A 7,924-nucleotide genomic window follows, 5' to 3' on the forward strand; every position below is an offset into this window, starting at 1 on the left:
TCATCAACGGATGCACGCGAAACGACAATCGAGATCAGTGTCCCGTCCTCGGAGAGCAAGTTAATCCAAAATAATTACTTTTTTTGTTGTTGTCGCCCGCCGCCGATGGCACACACAGGGGACGTTCGCCGTCGAGCTTCTAAGATTGAAGACCGAGCAAAACGCGCGCTTGTTTTGTACCATGTACTTTTACATGAACTTTGTCCTCATCGAGGACTTACTTGCCCCCTGACCACAGTAACCCACTACTTTTGTTTTTGTTCTACTCTGTTTTGTTTTGTTTTTTTCTTTTGTGTGCTTTCGGTTGTCTCTTGACAGGACGCAGGGAGAAAGAACCCGCACCGCGGACCAAGGTGAATGAGCCCTACGACACTTATCGTTCGGCGACCCTCGGACGAGTGTACCTAGTCCCGTGCGAGCCGTCGATCGTAAGCAAGTTAATACGCTGTGTGTCGGGCCGAGGAAGAAGTGTATTCTACGAATAACTGAGCACGACAGACTGTGCCTAATTGAGTAAGTGTCTGGAAGAAACCAGACGGCGGAAGGCAAGAGAACGCGGAACGCAGTTGGAAAGGTGTAAGTGAAGGAAAAGCGTGGTGCTGTAGTCGTGTGTGTGTCGTGTTACCGTTCAGGGAAAGGTGGAACAGACTACAGTATTCTCTAAGGGATAGCGGGCTGTGTCACGCAGACGAGCGGGTCACCCTTGAGTCGAGGGAGAAGAAGAGGAAAAGAGGCAGTTGAGTAGAGGCGCATGCGAGGGAGGCTGATCAAGAGGAAGTCAATGATGCGGGACGCGATAAGACCGCGAGTGAAATTTTGAAATTGTATTGGGGATGATCCCCACCCGGAGGCTCTCAAGTTGGAAGTGATGCAGTGAACCGCGTCGCGGAGGGAGAGAGTAAGGACAGTCGCCGGAAACGAGATCCCTCAGAGTGAGGAGAAGGGAAATGAAATAACTTAAGCGATTTTGCCCGGGACCCCCGCCCATGAATGAAATGGCCTGCCCGGCCATGCCGTGGAATGAAAAATTTACTGTAGTCTCAGGCTGAGGTAATACACCTCCTTGGATGCGATCACGCGCTGCCGCTGCCCGCACGTGAAGGGACGCTTGGATCAGTGACACGCCCTCGTGGGGCATGATTTAATCAAAAAATGGGGATGCCGGCAGGGAGCTGCTGGACGGGCGGAGAAAATCGAAAATCGAACACTGGTCAGTCTTCGAAATTTTAATCAAAATTAAGGGAAGGTACGGAACTTGTCGGTCATACGAGAACGGGGTGTCGCTTGCTATAGCCAAAGGCACGAGTATCCGAGGCCGTCCGGCAGCACCGTCACAAACCCCTGCGCGCGACGCCGACCACAACAACGAACGACGACGTCGTCGAATCCGCTTCAAAGGCGCTGACTACGATCGAGAGACTAAGGAATCGACGCCCCACGAGCGGGAGGGTTCCCCCACGTGTGAATCGCAGAACGTTAATTATTTATTCAAGAGAGGATCGAGAACCTCGCGCCTTCTTCCTCCGAGGACGTCCAGGAGGAACATTGTGGAAAGGGCAAACCTGTGGAAGCCTTGTCCTTCCCATCGTTCCTTCACTGCACTAACTGGCAAGGAACGCCTTCACAGAAGTCTTGCGCCGCAATGTGCGACTGTTCAAAGACGGGGTTTCTTCGCTGATTGTACAGAGAGCTGTACGTAATCCTTCGCAATGGCGATGAGGGATCGCACCGGTTTATTCTTACGATATCGCGAACAAGCGAGAGCACTGCACCGTCGACCGGCAAGGGCATCCGAGGGCAGCAGGTTTATCTGCGCCGAAAATGCAACAGGAGATTTCGACTCAAATCATGATGACAGTGCAGATGAGGACGGTGCTCAGGTTCGGAGGGAGGGTATGGAACCGGACTGGGTCTTCACGTACAACGAACTCACGGGTGATTTATCAGAACTAGAAAAGCTTCTGGAGCAACTCATCTCACTGTATAACAAGCATTTGCTACCTTCATTTGGAGAAACAGATACTGCTCAACTTGAGCACGACATCCGAACGCGGTCTCATCAATTGACCAAGCTGTTACATGACGTCGAACGGAAAGTTCGAAATGTCACCAAACACACTACAGAGCTTGATTCAGATGATAGGGAAGTTGAAACAAAGATCCGACAGAACCTGCAGACGCGATTCGCAACACCTCTGCAACACCTCTCAATGTCATTCCGAAGGCGCCAGAAAGCGTACCTAGACAAACTCAAAGAACATCGTGAATCTTTCGCCGTGGAAACAGATTCAAAGATGGGAACCCTGATAGATATTGGTGACCCATCCGCAGCAGACCAGTACGACTCAGGCTTTTCAGAATCGCAACTGCTCCCCGTGGAAAACGCTTCTGTCTTGGCTGAGGATCGAACCCAGGAGCTCACTTGTGTCGCAGAAAATGTCAATGACTTGGCCACGCTTGTCAAGGATATTGCGTCGCTAGTCGTCGATCAGGGAAGCGACACGCTCTTTGTTGCATCATCCTTCTATCTATCGCATGTGGAGTTATGTTCACAATTCTTGTTTTTAAATGGACGAGCTAAAAGACCAAAGTCTTTTTAGCCTCGGACTCTCACAAGACATACGTTTAACGTTCCTCGTCGTCCCGGAACTGGATATCCCGCCTGGAGAAATGTACATTTATTAACTTCGATACAGCAGCAGGGAGTCAATGGAATCTAGGAGCACTTCACTCTGGTCCATCTTCCTGCTAACAATATTTATTCCGCCGTGAGCTAAACCAGCAATTTCTGGTGCTTCGTCTTGGGCAACGACCAAAACTGTATTTTGTGGGCTGTGTTTTTCATCAAGAAGGGCTGGGTGAATTTTGGATATTCTCCGAGGACCATCCTCGTCCAAAGATTGCAAAATTTCATCCATGACAATAAGCGAAGAACGAAAGCCAACTCGCTCATGAGCTAGATCTGCAAATGCTAGCGCGAACGCCTCAAAGACACCTTCGCCCGCGACCCCACCGAGAAGTCTCGAAAACGAAATCACCCGCAAAATGACGAACGCGATTTCGTATTAACTCGACACGAATGGCAACCTCGACGATGGCGACAGTCACCCCGCTGCGATAGCGAGAATCGCCTCGAGGAGCCTGAAGAATTGAAAGAAAAGAGAATTACAGTCGATCGCGCAGCTTTCGGCGACAGAGCTAAATGGAGACGCACAATGGGAGCAAAATGAGGACCTCTGCTCATATTCTCGAGTGTCACAGTCTGACCGATCATCCACGCCGCTGCGACAATTTAATTTTTTTTAGTCTGAAAGGTACAACGTGTATCCCAGCCGGTCGATGAGGTGATCCGGAGAGATAAATTAGTCCCCAAAGGAGGACCACAGTACGAGACGAGGACAGACTCGGGGAGGTGGGAAAGTGAAAGCAAGGAGGTGGAAAAAGGAGATGTGCAACACGATCGCAGAAGGAGGGTTGTGCAAGGAAAAGAGAAGGTAATAGGGGATGTGCAGCTGCAGTAGCAGAGGTGCACGGAAAAAGGATAAGAGAAGGAAGAAGGTAATGAGGAAAAGAGAAGGACAGTGGAAAGAGGAAGATGCGACCGCGGCGACGGGGCGTATACAAAGAGAAAAAAAGAGAGAGAGAAAAAGAGGAGGAAGTAGCGAGGTGAAGAGAAGGAGGAAGGAGGTACAAGCGTGCCACCATGATTATGACGGGGTGGGTATAAATGAGAAAAAGAGGAGGACACGAAGGGACGAAGGAGGACGCAGGAAAATTCAATGTACGGATCAAAGGCGACATGACGAGGTCGCAAATTCAGCGTCACGCAGGCAGGATAGAGATGTGACAAGCTATCACGAGGGAAGTGTCGCGCCCGTCAGCTCAGACGGGAGGGTTGCCAAAGAATTTGCCCTTTGGAAGTGATGACACGAGGCGAGCCAAAACTCGCAGGTCGTCAATCGAGGCTCCTTGCAGAGCCTCTCCCTCAATACCGTGAGCACGGTGCAAGGCACAGTATACGCTCGTGACGTCGTGGGTATTTTTGGAAATTGTTGGAGACAGGGGGGGGGGGGGGAGATATCACTTCCCTCACCAATAATGTTTCGGTGTGGCCTGCCGAGGGAATTTCGACAGCTGGGGGCGCCTTTGACGAGGATGGAGAGGCCAGGGCTGCGTGCGGGGAAGCAGGGACAGCCGATCGAGGAGGAATTGGAGAGGAAGGACGGGAGCATACTTGAAGCTCCCGGGGGTCAGATGTGACGATGGGGGTGACGTCGGGAACCGGTGTTTGGTTTCCGAATCGACGGGTCGTTTGAGCTTCCCAGGCTGAGCAAAGGGTCGATGACCCGGGGTTGAACCACACGAAGTCGCCCGCGAGCTCAGGAGGTGGAGGACACGTGGGAATCGTCCTGTTCTTGCTCATGCGGAGACCGTCGGCCAGGAAGGAGAAAGTAGGGGGTCGACAAGAGAAGAAGGAGTTGGAGATCAAGGAGTGTAGCCGATGTGCAAGGACGCTCAGAAGGGGGATATGTAGTGCAATACGCACCTGGAAAGGGAAGTGAAAAGAAAGGAAAATATTTGGATATGAAAAGTAGTCCGGGTTGGGGGACACACGTGTGAATAATTGCACAGTTTTAATTTTTAATTGTTTTATTTTATTTAGTTAATTAGTTGGCATTAATTTTGCTGACACTAGATTAAGATCTAGGATCTAGCGCCGCGAGCTACTGTAGTGGCTCCGGCGGGGCGATATATACCTTAGCTCTCTGACGACCAAGTCAGTAAAGGTAACCCGAGTTGCCAGAGTTGAATGTCGCCTTGGTCGAAGTCCGTCTCTACCAAGACGCTCCCTTTTACCTAAGCCTACGGCATCCTTTGCGCTCGGGGGTTCCCTTTTTCTCTTTCCTTTATTTCCCTATTCTTTTCTACTTCTATCTCTATTTTTCCCTTAATTGTGTTTGTTCCATTGGAGTCGGTTGCGACCGATCCGGTGTAGGTGTTTTAGCCATCGGGCAACACGTCGTGTAGCGCTGGTACTGTTTCAAGTTCCGTCGGAAGGCTGTTGCGACGACGCCTCCGTCGAAGGTCTTACTGTATAAGACAGAGTTGGTACCACCTACCGCGATTGCGATCGCGCTGGTGAGGGTGTTTTTAGCCATCGGGCAACACGTCGGTCGTAGCGCTGCTACACAATTACGATCCCGTCGGGTAGTGCTGAGCAAGCCCCCGTCGAAGATCTTGAATTATACACAAGGTGCTGAAGACGCTCGCCGAGCATTGGCCTTACAACCCAGCGAATCGCGGTTACATACTCGTAGACAAGCCCAACCCGCACTCGTCCAGCGCTCAAGTCTTCACAAGTCTCTACCACTATTTTCCTCCCGGGCCGGGCATCTTTCCTTACCCCCCCCCCCCGTCGGAGTTGAGCTACCGTGGGCCGCAAGCCCACACAAGGGGAAAGGGAGTCTCGAACGCTCCGTAGCGCGTGCCATCGGCAGTTGTTGTTGTTGCTGTTGTTTTTCGTCTTTTTGTTTGACCGTCGGACCTGTGTTCGCGGCCTGCCAGGCACATTGCACTACACGTTCGTTCCATCGAAATTGCGCATCGTGGGACGAATCCCACGACAACGCTGCACATATTTCGCGATTCGCCCCGCGTCCCCTGACGTGGCGAGGGTTGAGACGTTGTCAAGACGATACATCCTGTAATTAGCTACGGAGCTAAATTCCTGTATCATCGTGTGGACCGCCTCGACCACGGGGGCCGCGCGGCCCAATGTGCCAAATGGGGTCACCGGTAGCCCACGGACGTCTACCGGGCCCTGAGGCTTAGTGAGATCCTGGGGCTGATAGCTGCCCCACCGGGGATCAAAAGCGAGAATCGGTTCTCTCGATCCCCGGGTGGTATCCCCGCGTCTAGTCTCGTGTGGATCAGGTACGCGAACCGTCTGCCGCATGTCTCCGGCGACATGGGGCAGGGCTTGGGTTTCGGACGCGAAAGTAGCGTCCATCCTTGTTCGATCTCCGCGTGCGGGCCGACTGGTGTCACTAACAGCCGGCTCCAAATCTTGAGCGCCGGACGCTTTCGGAGGTACAGTACCACCGGGCCCTATCGGTGGGGCTCCGGGTGACTTCGCCGTCCGGGTACGTTCCATCTGACGAACGCGTCGGCGTGCAGAATTTAACTGCGCGGTCACATGGGCAAACGCGCGCATCTGTTCCGCGGAAGGAAAAGGTATCGCGTCAGTACGTCCCGCAGAGGCCGTCCTCCCGGGGCGGCCTTCCCCGAACTCTTCGGGGGAGTCGAGACGCGATTCCTCGACGAGCACCAGTCGACTCTGCAATTGATCGACTAGTGCTCGGAGGTTATCCAGAGACTGGGAGACGCGTTCAAACCTCCCTTCGCGAAGGGATCGTAGTTCTTCCATGAAACGCGAATATACTGCGTCGGTTACGTCGATTCGAAGCGCGGTTCGGACCTTCTCAATATACGTCGCGATCCGGTCATACATCGCGCGGGCGCGGCCTTCTGATAATTCAGGCGACGGTTCGCCGTCACTGAGACCTGCGGCGCCGCCGTCAAAAGGGACGGGGAGCGCGGCTGACTCGGAGGTGCGGAACGCGGTTGACTCCATATTCGCTGGCTCGGATTGAATTGAGGGGGCGAATCCCTCTTCCATTTTGACGCGTGCGGACGCTGACTCGAACGATAGTCTTCTCGCGATAATCGCGTGGCCTTCTAGGTCGGGAGAGCAATGTAGCATTAACCTCCGGTCGCGTTGGGGGTTTAGCTGTGGTTCTTCGAAGACCTGTGTACGCGAGAAAGGACAAAAACACACACACCAGAAAAGAACGCGGGTGGTGGTAGCGTGGTAGAGCGATGGGGAGCGGACGCGAACACAGTACGCGGTAGAGCGGTTCGACGCGCTCGACGCCCCGAGGCGGCCCTAGTTGGCGTTCTAGCACCGACGGGCGGAGGCGGATCCAGCTCGCGCACGTACGTTCGCGACCGCTACCCGCGTTAGTTTCTAGTTAACGCGCTCGCGTTAAGAGAACTCGTTTAGAATAAGCGAACGGGGTTAGACCTGCCGCGAAGGATCTAGTACCAAGCCCGTGCTTGTCCTTCTCCTCCCTCCGCCGCCGGTCGCCCTGTCATTTATTATACAAGTAAATAATCTATCATAACATACTACAGTATCTAGGTAGCGCCTTACACTGTAAGCTCGCGCCTTCCTACGGATCGTCACGCTGTACACGTGCACAGCGAGCAGCAAGCGCGTACTTACAGGCGCGGGTGTGGGCGCTGTAATGCATTTGGCGGGAGTACAGTAGTCACCCCGCGCGTTCAAATAACGTCGTCGCGATTATGCTACACGACCTCGTGCCCTCCCCTCCCATGGCCGCGCCCGCCGCCACCCGCGCTATCCCCACCGACGCATCCGCTGCCGCCGCGCCCGCCGCCTCCTCGCATCGCGCAACTCGGCCCTTTGCTATTTGTCATGCAGGATCTCAACGCGCTAGAGTCGCTCGATCAACTCGCGGGCGGTGATCCAGCGAATGGCAATAGCATGGGTGAGCATCTTGCCGACAGCAACGACGACGAGCTGTCCTTCCTTATCCTCGACGAGGAGATTGACAAGGAGTGTGGCTACGGATATGACGACATGCTGCACGGTGGCTCTACTACGGGGAGGTCCGGTAACAAAGCACGCGATTTCGATGCTGCCGTAACGCAAATGAGGAAGTTGTACTTTGGGTACGCGGGGAGGCCTCCCGTGTACAACGAGATTGATTTTGCGCGGCGGTTTGGCGTTCCGAGCGTCGTTTTCAACCGGGTATACTCAGAGCTTGAGAATCGCGCGATTGCGCGATTCTAAAGTTCGAACTTTATCCGCAAGGTCGATGCGTTGGGCAGATGCAGAGTC

This window comes from Chondrus crispus, genomic scaffold, assembly GCF_000350225.1.
Source record: "Chondrus crispus Stackhouse genomic scaffold, scaffold_55, whole genome shotgun sequence".
NCBI lineage: Eukaryota > Rhodophyta > Florideophyceae > Gigartinales > Gigartinaceae > Chondrus > Chondrus crispus.